We start from the raw sequence: 22,046 nt of genomic DNA, 5'->3' as shown, positions 1-22,046 counted from the left end.
ACCTTTCCTCACTACTCTCAACTCATTTTGAACATTCGAATTCATGAAACTATTCTCTCAGGTCTATCATGTTTTTTGTATTCTGTGTGTAAGGGCCTAGGAGTATGAAGAAGGGTAGCCAGGGATGTGGTAGTATTTTGGAGAGATTCAGGTTTCTATGAGTGACACATGAAAAATATGTCAGATGATAAGATCTGTGATAAAGGGGAGTTTGATGATAATAGATTGGGAGTTCCAGAGGCCACAATGAAATGGGAGGAGAGAGTAGGATACAGACTGGTGGAAAAGTAGGTGTAAAAAGAGAGATAATAGGAGAAAATTCTTTCTGAGACAACTCTGAATCACAGGGAATAGGGCAGCAGGAAGTGTTAGTCTTCTATTCAGAGGGTGAGGGAAGAATGAATTAATAGTGGCTCTAACATTTCTGGATTCTTTGATGACAGAGCATTGTTATAAGGGTGGTAGGTACCACCAGCTTCCATAGCTTATCATCTTTGTAAACACCAAAGCATTGGGGATAGAAGCACCAGAGAGTTCTGACCAACTATCTGGATTAATTCACAGAGATCAGGTCCCTAGGTCTCAGATGAAGGCATCCTTGATGACTCATCTCAAGAGAGTAACCTGTACATAGATTATGTCCTAGTCTCCTAATCTCTGAGGCTCCAGCTATGGAGTCACCTATGGTACCCTGATAAATGAGTCTTCTTCGACACAAACCCTCCACTGTAAACACTGGCCACCTGAGCTCTGTGAATTTCTTTTTAAAATTCTGTTAATTACGTAATATAATAACTATATTTCAATATAATTGGTTTCCATTATAAGCAAATGTGTTTATTTTGTGCACCTAAAAACAGGGTCATAATTGTACTTCACCTTCAGGTTCCTTTCACTTATATAGGATATTTTCTTCTGTGATAAAAGGTTAATATATGGTTGTTTTGTGGGGAAGAGGTGGGCTAAGGGCTGAGCTTTCTTACATCTACTTTTATAGTTTTTCTCTGACCTCCTCATAAGTCTATCAGCTGTCTCTCCTCACTGTTGCAAGTATGCCTGACTCTTAATTCTCTCCATGCTTCATACTTGGCTACTTCTAATCCCAGAAACCAACTAAGAAACTAGCAATCAAATTGCTTCATAACAGGAATAAATGAGCTTGATTGAAGGTCAAAGGGCCTCTTACGAGTAAAGGATAAAAGTTTTTAAATTGGTAACCCATTACTACACCTCTAAAATAGGATTTCCATACAAATAATTTTGAATTTTGTTGAATAACCCAGATAAAAATCAGGAAGGATTTCACAGCAGTTATCATTCTAGGTCTACAGTCATTTAACGTAATAGGCAAAAACAGGCAACCTCCACAGACCAGAGTTGCACAGGCCTCAGCATAGCCCTGGGCAAACAGGCAGATCAGATAGCCACATGCTTCAGTGTAGCACTGGGGAAATGCAGAAAAACCCCACCAGCTTCAGCACACACCAGACACCACCACCAGGCCCAGCTCAGCACCAGACAGCCGTCAGACCCCCATGGTCTCCAGCAGTGCCAGCAACCCCCTGCCACATCACCTCAATGCATCACTAGACACAAGGTTCCCCTGTAGGCCTCAGGCAACATCAGTGCAACACCAGGTAAATGGCCAGAGCTTGCACCTCCTGGTACAAGAAGCCTAAGACAGCACCCCTTCAAGCCCAGGAGGAGATCTCAAATTTAAAAGAAAGGAAAAAAGGCCAAAAAAAGATAAGCCCAAAACCAAACCAAAACAAAAGAGAATCTGAACATAGAAAGCTATTATGGTAACAGGAAAGATCAAAACACAAACTCAGAAGAGGACAACAATGGGCAAAACCCCAAAGAAAATGGGAAATGGTCTCAAGACCAGAAAGGATTCATGAAAAAGCTTAAAAATCGTATAAGAGAAGTAGAAGAAAAACTGAGAAAAGAAATGAGAGTGATGCAAAAGAATTATTAAAAAAAAAGTCAACAACTTGGAAAAAGAAAACAACTGCCTAAAAAGTAGAAGTGGCCAAATGGAAAAAGAACCACAAAAGCTAACTGAAGAAAACAATACCATAAAGTTAGAATTGGGCAAGTAGAAGCTAATGACTATATGAGACATCATGACTCAATCAAAAAAAAAATTCAAAAGAATGAACAAATAGAAGAAAATGTAAAATACCTCATTGGAAAAACAACTGACCTCAAAATAGATCCAGGAGAGACAATGTCAGAATCATTGGACTACCTGAAAAATCATAATCAAAAGGAGGACCTGGACAGCATCTTTCAAGAAATCATCAAAGAAAACTGCCCTGATATTCTGGAACCAGAAGGCAAAATAGACATTGAAAAAAATCCACTGATAACCTTAGGAAAGAGATCCCAAAATAAAAACTCCAAGGAACATGATAGTCAAATTTCAGAATTATCACGTCAAGGGAAAAATACTTCAAGTGGCCAAATGGAAACAATTCAGATGTCAGGGAGGCATAATTAGGATTATACAGTACTTAGCTAACAGCTGCAGCATGAAAAGATCTGAGGTCATGGAGCATGATATTCCAGAAAGCAAAGGAGCTAGAATTACAACCAAAAATTACCTACCTGTTGAAAATAAGCATGCTACTGAAAGGGAAAAAAATGGCTATTCAATGAAATAGAAGGATTTCAAACTTTAAGAAGGAAAAGATCAGAACTGAACAAAAAATTTGATCTACAATGTCAAGAACCAAGAGAAGCCTAGAAAAGGGGAAAAGGGAAAAGAAAGCATAAAAGATTTAATAGTGTTTAATTGTTCATATTCCCACATGGGAAAATGATACTTGTAACCTTAAAAATTGTATCATTAATAATACAGCTAGAAAGAATATACATAGACAGAGGTTACGGGTATAGGGTGAACTTGAGGGAATAATAAAAAATGAAGTGATGAGAAAGAGGATACAATCAGTGCAGAGGGAAGGGAGAGGTAGAATGGGATACATTATTTCACATGAAGAGGTACTAAAGACCTGTTGCAGTGGAGGGGAAGATGGGAGGGTGGGTTATGGGCATTGCTTGAATCTTACTCTCATCAGTGTTGGCTCAAAGAGGGAATAATATACACAGTCAGTTGAATATAGAAGTAGGAAAGGAGGAGATAAAATAAAAGGGGGGACTGACAGAAGGAAGGGAAAATCAGGGAATATGGTAGACAGAAGCAAAACACTGGTGAGGAGGGACAAGGTGAAAGGAGAGAGAGGAAAAACAGGAGGAAAAATAGGATGGAGGGAAATACACAGTTAGTAATCATAACTGTGAATGTGATTGGGATGAACTCTCCCATGAAACCAAAGTGGATAGCAGAGTGGATCAAAAACCAGAATCCAACAATATATTGTTTACATGAAACATATTTAAAGGAAACAGACACACACAGAGTAAAGACAAGGGGATGGAGCAGAATCTACTATGCTTTAGCTAACATCATAAAAAAAAAAAGCAGAAGTAGCAATCCTGATCTCAGACAAAGTAAAAGCGAAAATAGGACTAATTAAAAGAGATAAAGGAGGAAGCTACATCTTGCTAAAAGGTATCATAGACAATGAAATAATATCACTACTAAACATATATGCACCAAGTGGTATAGCATCTAAATTCTTAAAGGCAAAGTAAAGTGACTTATGGATTTATAACCAAACAAGAGATATAGAGCATTATAAAATGTAAAATAGATCATTCTGATTATATTAAAAAAAAACTTTTGCACAAACAAAACCAAATGCAACCAAGATTAGAAGGAAAGCAGAAAGCTGGGAAATAATCTTTACATCAAGTGTCTCTGATAAAGGCCTCATTTTCTCAAATATATAGAGAACTAAATTTATAAGAATACAAGCCATTCCTCAATTGATAAATGCTTAAAGGATATGAATAGGCAGTTTTCAGATAAAGAAATCAAAGCTATCTATTGGCACATGAAGAAGTTCTCTAACTCACTTGTGATTACAGAAATGCAAATTAAAACAACTTTGAGGTACCATCTCAGATCAATTAGATGGGCTAATATAACAAAAGAAGGAAAATTATAAATGTTGGAGATGATGTGGGAAATTGGGACACTAATCCACTATTGGTAGGGTTAAGAACTGGTCCAGCTTTCTGGAGAGCAATTTGGAACTAGGTCCAAGGAGCAACCGAACTGTGAATACCCTTTGATCCAGCAATACTAGCTTTATATTTCAAAGAGATTACTAAAAAAGGGAAAAGGACCTACAGGTGCAAAAATATTTTATAGCAGCCCTATTCATGGTGGAAAAATATTGGAAACTGAGGGAATGCCCATCAATTGGGAAATGGCTGAACAAGCTGTGATATATGAATTATGTAATAAGAAATGATGAACATGTACGTCTCAGGAAAACCTGGAAAATCTTGCTTGAACTGATGCAAAGTGAAATGAGCAGAACCAGGAAAGCATTGTACACAGTACCAGTAACATTGTGTGATAATCAACTATGAATAAAGTACAAAGGACTCATGAAGGCAAATTCTATCCACATCTAGATAAAGAACTGATGGACCCTGAATGCAAATCAAAACATACTTTTTTGTTTACTTTATTCTTTTTTAATTCTTTCTTATTCTTTATTCTTTTTACTATATTCTTTTGACCTGTTTCTTTCACAACTGTGACTAATATGGAAATATGTTATACATGATAGCACATGTATAACCTATATCAAATAGCCTACAATTTTAGGAAGAGGGGAGGTATGGAGGGAAAAAAATTGGAACTTAAAATCTTGTAAAAATGAATACTAAAAATTGTCTTGACATGTAATTGGTGAAAAAATGAAAATACTATTAAAAAAAAAAGCAATAGGCACTGTGCGGCCAGTCATGATAGTAGTAGAATAAAAGAAATGGTAGTAGAATTTTCAGTATTTGGTGGAGTGGGGAGGATTGAGGAAAGGATGTGGCTCTAAGGAGATACATTTCATTTTGGTTCATCCTTTTGAATTACATCTCTTAGAAATTGATTTTATTCCATAATTCTTGTTATTATTGTTTTCTTTATTATTGTTATTATTGTATTCTTTCAAGTACTGAAAGGTACCTGAAACCAAATATTCTACCTAGAGCTTTTATTCCCAAGTTCAAGTGATTTGTGGTAAAGGGAAATTAGTTTTGACCCTAAGCCCTTCCTCAGAACCCAGTGGGCACCAACTACAACTATTGTCCACTAATCAGAGTTTTTCTTGAGTCTAGCTGTTAATTTATGGAAGGACCTTCCACAAAGCCCGTAATTAATTCATACATATTTTTGTATTTAAACTAGAATAATTAAAAGTTTTCCCTCTGATGGTGTTCATGAAATACATTGACATTATTATTAAGGAAACAGAAAACCATATGAAAAAAGCTTATTAGTCAGAAGATTTGCTCTGAATATTTTTTGAGCATTTCTATATTCAGAAATCACAATTAAAGGGGGAAAACAACAACAAAAGAGAAGCAAATCTCAAGCAGGAAATTCTTGTTTGTTTTATGACAAGCAGTAATGTCTCCCAGAAAGCCATAGGGTCTTCTTGCCAGTCCAATGATCTTATTTCTGATGGTTCTCAAAATAGGAGCAAATGGTTTGGAATACTTTAGATTATATGAATAAAGTTTAAGGTATGCAGTAGTTTGTTGTCAGGTATAAGACAGCAACAGGAAAAATAATTCTGCCAATTGAATTTAATTCTTTTAGACACTGCCACCGTTTGATTAAGTGCTATGTGAGCTTTTACCCCCTAAAGCTCTCAAAGTGTCATCTGTCACAGCCTTCCTGTCACAGTCATAAAACATGACTGTCTAATGACATTATATTCAGGAAATACGATGTTAGGTTTGGCATTTCAGATCACAACTGGTTCTGATTGCAAACCATGTGGTACAGTTTGTAAGAATGTAATGTAAGAAAAAATACTGGGTGATATGGTAGCTACATCAGGTGGTGAGAAATGGTTGATTCCTGATTTTCTGACATACTCCAAAAATAAGAAGTTCTCCCTCTCCAAAAAAAAAAATCTGTGGAAATTTCCTTCAACTGTCCAAAGTTCTAGACAAGTACTGGTTTTCCTTGTTATATAAAGCCACAATTCATAAAAAATTCTGAGCAAAAGGAAATTTTATTTCAAGAAAGCCAATACAAATATTATCACTGTAGGCAGATGCAAGATTACATAATTAGGAAAACTAATTTAAACAAAACTTGTAATTGGCTGAAAGTTATTTGTTCCATTCAAGAAAGAGACCTAGGATTCATTATGAACATAATCCCAGAGTTCTTCTATGACCCAAAAGGAAAATGAAGCTCAAATTATCATTCCAGTAGAGTACTGGAAAATATATAAAATATTATTCCAATCTTCTATAACCTTGTGGTATATATTAACCTAGAACGTGAGAATTATGGCAAGTACAACTCCATTACATCTTACCAATGCTATAGAAGATCCAGGGAAATGCAATTAAAATAATCAAAGAGACAAAGAGGGTCCAATACTGTCAATCTAGGGGTAGGCCATACTGTAAAAGGCGGTATTGTAGGCATGGCCCTAAAGCTAGCACTTTCTAAGTTCATATTCAATGTTTGTACGATATGTGGCTCTCACAAGTCATTGTGAGTTTTTTTTAATTAAATTCAAAAGTTTTAAATTAAATTAAAAGTTTTTTTTATTATCATGAGAATATTTAACAAAGGAGATTTACTTTGCCCAATACAGCCAATATATAGAAAAAGGATACAGTGGCACTGAGTTTCTCTGGACGTGGCCACACCTTGTTTCAATACGGGAATGCTTCTGGTCAGTAAGTCATCAGGGTATGGCAGAGACTTGGAGACAACCATGATCTCAGATACCTATCAAGGCTTAGAGATCCCAACTAGATGTGGCTTGCAAATTTTGTGCTCCCAGACCAGGAAGCTGTGGCCCACAGGGAAGCTGCATCAGGAAAATGTTGGTCTTATCACAGGTGGCAACCAGGAATCAATATAGGCCTGCCAGTTTGTAATCTAGATATGGGACCTAAGGTGTCAACTTGGGTATTCTTGGCACATTCTTGGCACAGATGATGGGAGTCTAAAAGTAGGTCTGAAATCAGAGAAGTTTGTGAGTTGAAAAAAATAAAAAGAATAGGTGGGACAAAAGTGTCATTATAAAAAGGGCCAAACTGAATCTAGGATTAAAAGTGTCTTAATAAGGAAGGCAAGGGATACAAGTAGCAGAGTGCCAGACAAGCAGAAAATTTGTGTCAGGAAGATGCAGCCTTAAGGATTGTGTACTCAGTTACAGGAAGACTAGGGTCCTGGGGCAAAAGTTCTGAAGAAGGAGAAATATAAAAAAAAATCTACATCCATAGTTCATTAATTCAATATTAGCAGCTTTACTTTTGGTACCATTCTAATCTTAACAACTAGTCTCACATTGCTACTTTATCCTTTTATGAGAGAGTAAATCATTGACCCAGTAACACAGTTCCCCAAAACTAATTTCTTACTGTATTCCCTCAAGTCCTTCAATCATGAAGGAAACTTAAGTCTAAGATGTACCTCTTAGACAGAGAGGCACCTAGGTGACACAGTGGATACAGTGCTGGGCCTAGAGAAAGACTTGAATTCAATTTGACCCTTGGCAAGTCATTTAAACTGTTTGTCTCAGTTTCCTCTTCTATAAAATGGGAATAATAATAGCACCTACCTCACAGGTTGTTGTGAGCATCAAATGAGATATTTGTAAAGTACTTTACACAGTGCCTGGCACAAAGTAAGTGCTATATAAATGCTAGCTATCATCATCATCATCATCATCATCATCATCATTATATGCTCTGGTGACAATTTGGATGTTTCTGTTTTAGTACATAAAAGAAAATGACCCAACCCAGCAGTTTATGTTCAGTGATAAGTTTGAGGTATAGGGAAATATCATAAAAACTAACATTTTATATTATATTTTATGATATATAAAGCATTTTCCACAGGCATAACAGCCCTGTGAAGGATTAGGGTTAGCATTATTATCCCTTTGTGTAGGTGAGGAAACTAAGTCACAGAGAGGGGAAATGCCCAAGGACACAGAGTTAGTAGGTGCCAGATTAAGGACTTCATTTTATGTCTTCTAATTGCAAGGGTGATATTTTCTCCTTTACCAGGTTAAGAAAAATGCAGTCATTGGAAAGACTTGGGAAGGAGGAGAGGAAACACTAACCAAATGAGATATTTTTGCTAAAAATAACAGATCAAATGATATAATATTTGTGGAAAGAATGGAAAATACATTGTTCAGGTCACTTCATGCCAGATCATTGTTACAGTATGTATCTTTTGTTATATACATTCTTCTAAGGAAAGAAGTCTAGAAGACATTCCTATGTGTGAAATTACCTATCTACTTCCCACTTCCACGTCAACTCATTTGCTCCTATAAAAATGGTTTTAGGAATATTTTAAATAATGATTTTATTGACAACCTCTTTCCTTTGTAAAGACTCATAGTCTGGGGGCTGGGGCATCTCATCCTTACCAAGGGGTCCCAGCTCTGGGCTCTCATTGACTGAGTTTAGTCCTGAGGGGACCTGTCTTCTAAAGAGACATGTCAGGCTTTTTTTTTTTCATTGCCTCTGTCTTATTATATCCCCTCCCCAGAGTAGAACTCTTAGCACTATCTTATTTGTATGCTTTGCTCATGACTAGGATCTCCCAAAACTAAAAGTGTACCCAATGTTCAAAATAGGTATGGTATAAGATAGCTATTTATTTCTTTCAAGAAGAAAAAAATACTTAGAACAGAAAAGACTCATGTGTGTGTATCAACAAATGCTTAAAACATGAAACATAGGGAGACATCATAAAAACTAAGATGTATAATATTTTATGACTTATAAAGTACTTTCCACAAGCATAATATTATTATGAAGGAGGTAGAGTTAGCATTATGCTATTATGCTCTCTTGGGAGGTTGATACTTAAAATTTTACAGTAGGAAACATTTGTGAGTCTTCTGTTCAAATATTTCACCTCTACCTCAACTCTCTACTGATGAGCAATTCAGTAAAGGTTACTATCTTTTAACAAGTCACAAGCCCAGACATGGCTTGGGTTTAGTCTACTGGCAGAGGGCTCTTCTCCTCTGAGAGGTTCAGAGGTCACCCATTGCTGGGAAGTCATCACAGACCCAGGAACTTTTGACCTCATGAAACTGCTAAATTTTCATGTCAGGTCTACTGTTCTTAGTCACTTGTGCTTAGGAAAAGAAATGCAAAGCCCGCAGCTAGAGACTGAAGATATATTCTCAGGCTCATCCAGACAAGCATACTTACTCTGCCATATGACTGTAACTACCATACCTGCTGGGGTGGTGGGGGAAATGAAGGAGAAAAAAATCAAGACAGAAAGAATCCCAAGGGAGAGCTATTGAGAGTACCAGCTCCTTGTTGGGAAGAGAGTAAGAGGACAGAAAGAGCACAAATGCCTCTCCTTTTAAAGTATACTTGGTGGGAGGCTCTTTCTGATCAATAGCCAATCCTCTTCAACACAACCTCCCCCATCATAAGAGAGGGTACATGGGGATCAGCCACAAGCCTCTGATGACAAATACCAATGATTTCCTGCCCCCTCGAAGTGACCATTAAACAATGCTACTCATTGTTCAATGCTACTTATTCTCCATGATATGCCCCACCTCCCATAGCTCATGCTAATTATGCTCTCTGTGGTAGGCTTCAGTTCAATCCCTCTGTGATAAACCTTAAATCCATGCTAAGAAGTACCTTCTGGGGGCAGCTAGGTGGAGCAGTGGATAGAGCACCGGCTCTGAAGTCAGGAGGGCCTGACTTCAAATGCAGCCTCAGACAAAACGCTAGACACTTACTAGCTGTGTGACCCTGGGCAAGTCACTTAACCCCAATTGCCTAAAAGCAAAAAAAAAAAAGTACCTTCTGAAGACTTGGATAAAATTGTCAGCATATTTAAAACAAACAAGCTTTAATTTGGCACTTAAGGTGAGCTTTCAGATTGAATATACCATGCCTATTTCCTTAGACTGATGGGAGAGGAAGGTTAGAGACAGATGGAGCTCAGATGTCATCTTCAATTGGTTGCAGTTTTCAGTGGTTTATGGGAGAGAGACAGAGTTCTTGGAGTGGGGAGAGATATAAACTTTGGGGAAATAAGGATGACATGTTGGATAAAAAGTTTAGAGACTGAAATTTGGGATTGGGATGACAATGCAGAGAGAGTGAATGAGACATGGACCTTCTGACCTCGTGATGAAGAGCAGTGGAAATTAGGGAGCCAGAGGAAACGATCATCACATAGTAGATTAAGACTGCGGTAAGAAGATGATTAAATCAGAGATGACAGATATCTTTTGGTAAAGAATTTCCTTCTACCCAGAGTTACTGTACATATGCCTATTTGTTTACCTATTTAATAATGTCCTGGGCCTGGGATTCCTAAGAAGAAAGAGGACAGCTCTGGGTTTTTTGTTTGTTTATTTTGTTTTGTTGTTGTCATTGCTGTTGTGTTGTTCTCGTAGAAGCTTAGGAAGCCACAGTTGTTTGGAATTTTTAGGTTTATGTTTTACCTTTAACTCTCATACTATTAAAACCATGGTTTATTGTTAAGTTGCATGCTCTATAACGCTTAGATGCACTGGCTGGGGGCTCATATTGAAACAGAAAGGGAATTTATTGATTTTTCTAAACAATATCACAAAGCAGAGAGGAAACCTTCAATGAGAATATGCCCTTGGATTAAAATGAGGCAGTAATCACCATAGTGGCTGTCTAGGGTGATTTGGGCAGCTCTAATCCCCTTGTGCATGGATGGGTTTGAAAGGAACCGAGTCCCAGAAGGGAAGGGGTGTGAAGGAGTGGAAAAGAAATACATGGCACAAAGGAAGAATAAGCCCAAGGGAAGCTCTACCCGAAGTTTGAGAGTGAGGGAGATTAAAGTTACTGACAGGTCTGCCTACCTGCTTCCCAGTCCACCCATAATTAAAAACAGGTATTTGGGATAGAATTATTTGGGAGACTTTAAACCAATGTAACTAATTTAAGTTAATCACAAGATTAGCGAATGTTGGGTATTGTAGATCATCACCTGGTACAGATGAGATGAGGATACTAGTTAGCATTTTCAGGGTTTTTTGTTCTGTTTTGTTTTGCTTTGTTTTGTTTTTGGTCAGGCAATGATGTAGATCTGAAGCTATAAAAGGAGGTCCTTAAGGTGACTGTTTAATTCTGCTATAGAGAGGCTACAGATACTGGTTAGCAAGAAGAAACCATTATCCAGAGAAAAATGGCCCTTAAACAGTCAGACTTCCACTGAATAGCCTTTTTTACAAGTTGATACTAAAAGCTATTGTTGAATGGATGAGACATCTGTTATGTCCAGGGGTAAAAAGGGGGTGGGGTAAGGAAAAGCTGCTGCTACCTCCTTATTTTGAACCTAGACTCCATTTTATTTTAACAAGGTCTCCCACCAGATTGTTTGTAGCTGAATATACATATTAAAATGGTTCATTGGTGAAGATTAGAAATGGTGATATTAGTTATTCTGGCTCTAACCTGAAGCCAGCAATATGGACAGATTTATATTAATTCTGGAACTGGCAGAGAAAACTTCAGCTTAGCAGTGTGAAGTGTGAGTCAAAACCACAAAATGCTTTCTTTTATGTGAAACTGGTATAAGTGAGAACTTTTAACTAGCATTGACAGGAGTGTGAAAATATATATGTATATACTATACACACACACACACAAATATACATCTTATATATGTGTGTATATGTATATACAGAGAGACATATACATACATATACAAAGTCATATATATTTATACATACATCCATATGTATATACATAAAATCATTCCACCTGCCTAAAAGTAGAAAGCTTATACTGCTGCTGCCCATGCTGTCCTCATTTGCGGGATAAACAGAAGACTTCTCTCCATGTCTGTCAATCCAGTACCTTTCTTAGGCAAAAAAAAAATCCACTTAGAAAAATGTGCTAAAGTAATACACTGTCAAACTCAAAAATGATTTCGATTTTTCAAAGGGAAACTTGGCATGTCCTGAATTCAGTATAATTTCTTTAGCAACTTTTGGTTTTGTGTTACCTACTGCTACTGGGAGAAATATAACATTATATTATTTTAATCAGCATTTACTGTTTTTATGAAGGACAGAATAGCATCATGGAGATGGGGTTGGCATAGTGAGGAAAAGAAGAGTCAAGAAGTTATGCATTTAAATCCTGTTTCTTGCTACATATGAGCTGTGTGATCATGGGCAAGGCAACTAAATCGCTCAGTGACTCCAAGCAACTCTCTGGGATTCTGAGGTTACAGATGAGTTGCTTATATACACTAAGAAGGGAAGTTTCTACCCTGGGAATTTTTTATAGCAAAGAATCACAAGACTATACAGCATAACTGTCCAGATATAACCTAATAGCAAAAACTTAATAATTTCATTAATATAATTAAAACCTCTCTTGGTAGGAGAGAGGGGAGAGGAGAGAAAGGAGGGGAAAAGGAAAAGAAGAAGGAATAGAGAGATGGAGAGGAAAAGAAAGAGAGAGAAAGGAAAGAGAGAGAGAGAGAGAGAGAGAGAGAGAGAGAGAGAGAGAGAGAGAGATTTCTTCCCTTCATAGTGTGGTCTTTTCATTTATAACAAGCAATTGAAAATCAGCTTATCTTTATTTGGTGACAGAAGCCATTATAAAAGTACAGACAGCCAATAAACAAGATTTGGATAAGCAATCACAGACAGTGATGAGGACCAGGGAGAGAGAAGTATACAGAGGAATAAATTTGCCCAGCCCATTGCAGTAACCAGTCAGTGAGCCAAAAGAGGCTCCAAGTGCTCATTATTATATTTAGTTTCATTCAGTGGGTCCTTTTCATGCAATTTGTAGTTAATCTCGCTTAATCCCTGACTGCAAAGTTCTTGGTAGTCTTCTTTCTCCCACAATCCTTCCAACTGGGATCAATTACACCTCTCTCTCAGATAAGGGGCTATATAATAATTTATATTTTACAAACATTAGCTGGATGTATTATTTCACTTGTAGGGTAGAAAGAACACTGACATCAGAGTCAGAAAATGTGGGTTTAAATCCTGGTGCCATATGACCTTAGGCAAGTCATCTAACTAGAGTAATTTTCCTCATCTAGAAAAATGGGATAATAGCCTTCACTACCTATCTCTATCACTACCTATCTAAGGTTATTGTGAAGTTTCAAATAAGATAATATAAACAAATACTTTATAAATCTTAAAACACTATACCTTAATGATTATTATGGAACCGGGCCTTTGGAACATACCCAAATAATCCCGAAGGTGGTAAGCATGCTTGAGCCGGCCCAAAACCTCTAACGTGGAAGTGCTCTTCATCCCCTACCACAGGGTAGGGACAGCCTCCTTTGATTGGTTGAATCAACTGAATAGGCTGGTGAAGACTGTGTCTTTAAAACTGCTGAGGCTGAAATAGTCAATCTCTTTCTCGCAATGTCCAGAGGATAAAGATCACAATTCACTTGCAGCTGGAATGCCATCAACCGAACTAGTGAGGGGCAAAGGACTACCTTCTTCTGTTCCATCTTTTACCTCTGCTCCAAGAAATGGGCCTAGTGGCTCTGTGTTATTTATACTTCTCAATTTCAGGTGTTTCACCCAATCCACTGGATGAGTTCTAGGCATAGTGACTTTAAAGCCAAGATTTCAGGCGAGAACATACAGACAGATAGCTGGCCCAGCTAGGAGGCCTGGGAATTGAACCTGAAGTGGTTTTTGAACTTTGAACTGGGACTGTTTTCTTTACAAATTGAGCTAAACTATGGCCCTAATCTCCTTACCCTCCCCAAAGTATGAGGGGATACCGTGACAGGAGAAGGAGAGGGATTATGCCCTCCACTTGTTAGGGGAAGTTTGTATATTTGTGATTACACATTTTTAAAAGAAATAGTCCTTTGTAAAAGCAAATCTGTTAATCTGCTAAATGAAACTCAGATGCAGGGGACTACTTCTACAATTGTAGGAACACCATTGGTAGGGTCTGGATTCATTTGCTAAGAGCCTACACACCCTTAACCCCATAAGGATACCAGAGAACACTGAAGAACAGGTGAAATATAACCTACCTGGCCTTGTAGGCAGTAAGGGATGGGATAGTATTATAATTAAAAGATTCTAACACAATACTGAGGGATGGTCTCTAAGATCCCTTTCAACTCTAAAAAATCATGTTCCTATGATCCTACTGAAAATCTTTCTAGCCTCATTTTATAGATGATGACAGGGAAATGTAAGTGATTCATCCAGTCACACATGTAAGTAGCAGAAACAGGATTCAAACCCCAGTCCAGGGCTCTTTTTGTGATATAACATTGATTCCCATTGAGTTGAATTCTAACAAAGTAAGTGATAGTTGGGCAGCTAGGTAGTATAGTAGATAGAATTCTTGGCCTTGAGTCAGAAAGACATCTTCCTGAGTTCAAATCTGGCCTCAGACACTTACTAGCTATGTGACCCTGGGCAAGTCACTTAGCCCTATTTGCCTCAGTTCCTCATTTGTAAAATGAGCTGGAGAAGGAAATGGCAAACCACTCCAGTATCTTTGCCAAGAAAACCCCAAATAGTGTCATGAAGAGTCAAACAGGGCAGCCAGATATGGAGAAAACAAAAATGATTGCCTGCAAAATTGCTGCAGGGAATGGATAGCAAACTATAGCTTTAATGGATAAATGTCTTCAGTATTTATATTAGTACAAGTTTAAATTTTATGGAATCTTTTTGTCACAGCATTAGCAATAACAGATTACCACAGTCTTGCGATCATAAATTTAGAGAGGCAGCTAGGTGAATAGAGTGCCAGGTCTGAAATCAAAAGACCTTAGTTCAAATGTTGCCTCAAATGCTTACTGTCTGTGTGACCCTGGGCAGTTCACTTAACCTCTGTTTGCCTCAGTTTCCTTATTTGTAAAATGGGCTTAATGATAGCACCTACCTCCCAAAGTGGTTGTGAGGATTAAATCAGATAATAATTGTAAAGCACTAAGTACAGTGCCTGGTACATAGTAAGCATTTTATAATTGTTACTTATGATAATGACAACAGTAATAGCTGCAAGGGGGTCCGCACAGCCCATCTAGTTCAGCCTCTTCATTTTGCAAATGAGAAAAGTGAATCCCTGAAACTTTACTTGCCCAGAGTCACACAGGGAGTAGGTATAATCAGGATTTGAATTACAAACACAGTTCTGCCTCCCTAAAGCAGAGGATTTAGTTGTTGTTGTTGTTTTAGGGGGAGTGTTTTTGTCTATTTGTTTTTTAGTAATGGTTTCAGGTTTATTCTTTCAGTTCCCTGATAGACAAATGCTTTTAGGCACAGGAGGAACTGAATAAAACCTTGCCATGTTATGCTTGAAACATCTTTTGCTCCTGACCCTCTTTCCCACCCTACCCCTCAAAAATTATATTTATAATGTGATTCTAAATACAAAGAATGAACAGATATTTTCCCATTATGTGGTTCAGATTAAAGCTTGATATGGGTCAGCCATTTTCATCTTTTTTTTTTAATAGGTCAGCACATAATGTTGATAACATACTTCTCTCTCTCTCCCAATTCCCTATGTTTAGATTGGGAAAGGCTCCTTTGAGGTATTACTCTTTAATCATAGTTCAGTTGCTGGCACACCAGTCCCATAAAAGATAGGAACTAGTTAATACTTTGTTGATGCATTGTGTTCACAATGCCCTCTTCTTTGGTAATGTGCTCATAAGCTCTGCACAATAGGAGGTATTTGGGTACTTATGGTGCATAATTATTAAGGTGTGACAAAAGGATGGTGGATTGCAAAGGCAATCTGTTCTCCAATCTGTGCTGTCTGAGGACCCTCTTAGAGCTTCAGAGTGTTAATTTCCTGAGTATCTCAGGATAAGCAAAATAAGATTTCTCTGACAAGAAGGCTGGAATAAAAATGTGTCTTTGGTAGATGATTTCTTCCTGATATAATAAAACTCCTGTGAGCTGAGGGGACTAGCTCAATTAGATGGAGAAGGAGCCTCTGAACTCTTAACTCTCAAAACAAGGCTTCTTCTTCTGCCTATGAGAAAAAAACAGATTGCTCACTTTCAGAAAGTGAATTAACCCTTTTGAGTCATGATGAGTTTTGCTAAGTGAAATGAATAGAGGAAATACATACAATTCAAAATCATGTATGAGAGAGACAGAGACAGAGAAAGAGAGAGAGAGACAGAAACAGTGATGGAGAGACAGAGAGAGAGACAGAGAACCAAAGAGAGGGAGAGATAAAGAGAGGAAGAAGAAGAGGAAGGGGTACATTCCAAACAAAAGAAACAGACTGTACGAAGGCCAAGGATGGTGTGCTATATCTTACAGCACTAGCAGCAAGAACAGTACGACTGGCTATAGAATATCTGAAGAGAAGTGATATGTGATAACCAAGCCTGGAAAGGTAGGTTAGAGCCAGGTTGTTAAGGGCTTTAAATGACAGAGCAGACGAGTTTATATTTAGTCCTAGAGAGTATATGGAGCTATTGGATCTTTTTGTGTAAGTGAACCACATGGCCAGACCCATGAATTAGCAATAACCTTCTGTCAGATGTGGAGATGATAAATCGGAGAAGAGACAGATGTGAAGGAAGGAGACCAAGCAAGAAGAAAATTGTGATACCCCAAGCAAGACTTGATGAGACCCTAAACTAGAGTGGTGGCCATGTCAGTGGAGATAAGTGGAAGGATGTGAAAGATGTTGTGAAGCTATAATTTTGAAGTGTCAATAGCAGTGTGCTCATGAATGTTTAACAAATAGCTAGCTAAAATCTGTTAATAAATGATTTTTTATTATCTGATTTAGTAAGTGTAGTTCCATCATGATTGTTGGTTGACCTTTTTTTTATGTTAACAAATACGATGAAACTAAAACAATGAAGATACATGATGGAATTTTACTTGTTTATCAATGACATGAGCAACTTCTTTGCTGAATCAGACAATAGTTTTTGAACACTAGTAGAATTTTCCTAGTTCTTTTTGTGTGCTATTCATAATGTAACAACTATAGACATGGCATACTTTTAAGTTTAATCTACACTATTAATAATTTCTCTATCACTTTCTTAAACTTAGGGAAGCCACAAAACAATAAATCAAGCCATGACTTGCAGTGTTTGCTAATTTTTGTGGTACATATACTCTGACCATGACTGATTTAAAGTAATCAAAGAGATGTGCTATAATACACCATTGCATACTATTTCTGTCATTCAGATAAGGTAGATATAAGAAACCTAAAGAGCATAGATAATAGTAAAATGTAATAAAATAAATAGGAAGTAATGAGTTTTGAGTTATTTAATTATATGTTTGTGTATGTGCAGTTGTGTCCAACTCTTTGTGTCCCCTTTTGGAGTTTTTGTAGCAAAGATAATTGAGTGATTTGTCATTTCTTTCTCCTGCTCATTTTGCAGATGAGTAAATTGAGGCAAACATAGTTAAGTGACTTGCCTAGGATCGTATAGCTAGTAAGTCTCTAAGAACATATTTGAACTCAAGTCTTTCTGAGTCCAGCTCTGGGGCTCTATTCCCTGAGCTACCTTGCTGCCCTGATTGTATATTTATACAATTTAATTTTTAATAATGTTTGTGTTTAACAACTAGCTTACAAAAATTTCTGAAAATTTAACAACCAGCTCACCTAAACCAGTTCTAGCAAACTGCTAGGTGAGGGAGAATAAACACTTGAGGGTGACTCTGAGGTACATCTGGGGACTCATGGTGGCTCTCTAGACAGAAATAAGGAAGTTAGGAAGAGGAGTAGGTTTAGGGAGAAAATATGTTCCAGACATATGAAGTCTGGGGCATCTAGTTCAAAATGTCCAATAGTCAGTTGGTGATGATCAGAAAAAGGAAACACAGCTGTTTATATTGATCTGAGGAATCTTCTATGCAGAAAAAATAGTTATATCCATGGGAAACTGACATGAATTATCTGAAGGACAATTTTTTTGTCCTGATCTAAAAGAATATTTTGCCTCCTTTTCACTGATGTGTTAAACCAAAGAATTCTTAGTCATCAAAAAATCCAAATTATTGAACTATATTTCACCACCTAAGAAATACTCTCCATTTGATTGTTTTAATTCTCAGCTTGTTGAGAACAAAGATGTTAACCTATTGAAATTTCACAATAATAAATCTATGTACCTTATAAGAAAGTTTTATGTGTATGTGTCCAGGATGTATCTATGTTTATATTTTTGGCCCAGACTAGTGATTCCCAGTGTAAAAAATCCCTCCACAGCTTTATATCAGCAACCCAGCCATTAAAGTTTTGATTGAGTCAACAAGATTATAAGTGACTTGCCTATCAGAATATAACTATTGTGTGTGAGAGGCAGAACATAAACTCTGGTCTTCCTGACTCCAAACTGGCCCTCTGTTCAACATACCCCTCTGTCCCTCTCTCTCTTTCACACACACACCCATAAGCTCAGCTACCTCCCACTCACATACATAAATGCATATATGTATGCATTTTACAGAACTTAGCTTTCTTGAAATTATGGACTGGAAAATGACTTCTAGAAACTTCTGTTACTTTGCTAGCTTTTGACAAGGACTCATAAATGTGAATGCTATATTCAGGAAAACGAAAAGAACTGATAATGTGGTTTTGCTGAAATTACTTCAGACAGAGAAAAAGTAAAACTATCATAATGGATGATCCAAAGTGCCCATTTTCCTTCTCAGTTTGAAATATCAGGTTCTGTTATGTCAATTTTTGTCTTTAAAGTAACCCATCAACTTAGGACTAAAAAGCATTGTTTCTTCACCCCCTGGGTAGCTCAGTCCTGTGGTTGCCTTGGAGATTATTGCCTGTCTTACTCAACACTTTCAGATTTATAGAAATTAACCAGGGAGCTGAAAACTATAGCCCGCATTCTGAACTCTATGAAAGTCTGGAAAGAAGAATGGTGCACTGGTAAAATTGGATTTGGAACCACGGACCCTGAATCCAAATGTGAGCTCTGCCACTTAGTACCTGTGTGTCCTTGGCAAAATAATTTCACTTTCCTGGGTTTCAGTCTCCTTATCCATGAGAAGATTGAACTGGAAGACCTCTAAGATTTCATCTAGCTTTAAACCTGTGATCCCATGAATCAAAAGAAGCAGCAGCTGGAAACCTCTGAGTTCCTTCCTTTCAGTCTCAAGGCCACTGGTCTCTTCAGTTATTTGTTTAGACCAGCCCTTATCTGACCAGTTTTCAGGTCAGGAGGAAGCTCATGCTTTGGGGACATATAATAGAAGCAGAGTTTATTAGTTTTCCTACCTGACTTTTCTTCCTTCACAATCTTGATGTTAACGAGTTCAGCTTCATACTATCAAATTTTTTGCGTCTTCTCTCATCCCTTCCTCATTTGCTTTCCACTTGCCTAAAAATAAGCTGCTGAATACTGCTGGAGAAGGTCATGTAACCACACTGACTAAGTATACTGCAAATTTATTTTATTAGTAATCTCAACTGGAGCCAACCTTACTGATCAGGGCAATCTTTTCATTCTTCTGTGATTGATTCCTTATAACACTCCCTCTCCTCAGGCCAGTTATGGGAAACTTCCTCCTCGCTTCCCTCCCTACAAAGGAAGAAGTTTTCTTTACATTTTACTTAAAAATACTAAAAAATCTGTTGTTTCAAATACCTATCCCCACAAAAAATCACCCCCCATTTTTTCATCCTTTGTTCCAGTTTCTGAGGAAGATGTAGTCCTTTTTACCAAGGTAAATCTCTCTACTTATGTTCTTAATCCCATCTCCTCCAGTTTCTCCAAGTACTGTGACCTTCAATCATTTCTTCTCTTTCATCTTTGTTCTCTTTGTTCATTAATTTCTCTTGCCCTACAAACATGCTTAAATCTTTATCATGCTTAGAAAACCTGCCCTTGACCCTGTAATACTTTCAAACTATTGTCCTGTATTATCCTCTCTGTAATAGCTAAAGTGTATGAAAAGCTGGCAACACATTGTATTTACTTCCTCACTCTATTTAATCCCCTGAAATCTGGCTTCTGATCCTATGAATAAACTGGAACTACCGTTTCCAAAGGTATTTGCTGTTGTTCAGTTGTTCAGTCATGTCCCACTCTATATGACCCCATGGAACTTTATCCATAGGGTTTTCTTGCAAAGATACTGGAGTGGCTTGCCATTTACTTCTCCTGCGTATCCCCATTTCAAAGATGAGAAACAGGCAAATAAGTGACATGCCCAGGGTCACACAATTAGTATGTGTCTGAGGCCAGATTTAAACTCAGATCTTCCTGACTCCAGGTATTGTGTGCTATCTACTGCACCACCCCAAAAGTACTAGTGATCGATATACATTTTTGTGGATAGTGTTTAGTTTTATAGCTCTTGCATTTTCTAATATATGCTCCTCCTTTTCCTTCCAGAGAGCCATGCCTTATAACAAAGGATAAAAAAGAGGAAAAAAAAAAGTTCATCAAACTTTAGCAGCACAACCAAGCCTTACATTATAGTGTTCTACACTTATTGACCCCACATCTATAAAGAAAGGAGGGAGACGCATTTTCATATCTCTTATTTGGGGGCAAGCTTAGTCACTGTAATTTCACAACATTCAGTTGTTCTTTTCATTTACACTTTTGTAGTCATTATGCTTGTTTCCTGATTCTATTTATTTTACATTACATTGGATCATAGAAATGATCACATACTTCATACTCTTCATATTTATAGTTTTTTACATAGCAGCTATATTCCAAAATGTGTACCCCAACACATTTAGCCTCATTTTCCTTTTCTTGGTCCGCATCCTTCTTTTCTGTTTTGTATTGTTTGACGCCATTAACCATCCTCTCCTCATAGATACTGTCTTCTTTCTATATTTTTATGACACTTCTTTCAGAGAAAGTTTGGAAGAGTGATGAGTGTGGTAGAAAATTAATGAATTCTGTCTAGGACATTTTGAATTTGAGGTGCCTGCAGGACATCCAGTTTGAGATGTTGCAAAAGGGGTTAGTGATGTGAGCCTGGAGCTCAGAAGAGAGATTTGGTACATGGATTTGGGCATCATCTGCATTGAGATAATAGTTGAACTAATGGGAACTGATGAAATAACCAAGTAAGACATTATAGAGGGAGGAAAAAAGATGACCCACGAATCCCCCTGGATTCCTGAGGAAAGCCTTGGGAGACACACATGGTCAAATGTGTGGATGAGTCTGGATGAAGATTCAGCAAAGGAGAAGACAGATAAGAAAGTAGAAAGCCAAGAGAAAGTAATGGTATGAAAATGAAGAGAATAGAGAGAAGAGGCAATCAGCAGTATCAAATGCTGCAAAGAGGTCAAGGAAGATGATTGAAAATAGGCCATCAGATTTAGTGAGTAAGACATCATTGTTAAATTTGGGGAAACTGCTTCAATTGAGTGATGAGATTGGAATCCAGATTGTAAAAGGGTGAGAAGTCAGAAGTGGAAGCAGTAGGTTTAGAAAACCTTTTCTTGTAATTCAGCTCTGACAGGTATTAAGGATAAAAGATAAATTGGGGAGGTAGTAGAGTATAATGATGGGTTTTTTTGGGGGGGAGGGATAGGAGAGACTTGAACATGTCTGTAGGAAACAGAGAAGGAGCAGATAATTAGTGAGTCTGAAGATTAGAGACAGAGGAGATCCTTGATTATTCTCTCTTTCACTACTTCCCCTTCCCCATATCCAGTCAGTTGCTAAGTCTTATATACCTCTACTACATCTTCTGTGTCCATCCCTTTCTTTTTACTAGCAAAGCCACTATCCAGTTCACCCTACTAATTGTCTCCAGGATCTCCCTCATGTGATCCACCCATCATTCAGCAGGTATCCCTAAAGTTCAAATCTAACAATGTTTCTACCTTACTCAGAAAGCTTATGTGCCTCCCTTCTGGCTCTAGTACTGAAATCTGAAGTACTTTAGCTC

General features: G+C 37.5%; 1 pseudogene; it reads left to right on the top strand.

Annotated features, from left to right (window-relative positions):
- Positions 1-1,535: 1,535 nt before the first annotated feature.
- The window catches only part of LOC110199831 (WW domain-binding protein 11 pseudogene), a 44,931-nt pseudogene continuing 24,420 nt past the window's right edge, over positions 1,536-22,046 (top strand).

This window comes from Phascolarctos cinereus, unplaced genomic scaffold (genome assembly GCF_003287225.1).
Source record: "Phascolarctos cinereus isolate Bilbo 61053 unplaced genomic scaffold, phaCin_HiC Scaffold_7;HRSCAF=346, whole genome shotgun sequence".
Lineage (NCBI taxonomy): Eukaryota > Metazoa > Chordata > Mammalia > Diprotodontia > Phascolarctidae > Phascolarctos > Phascolarctos cinereus.
This window is presented reverse-complemented; position numbering and strand designations above follow the sequence as displayed.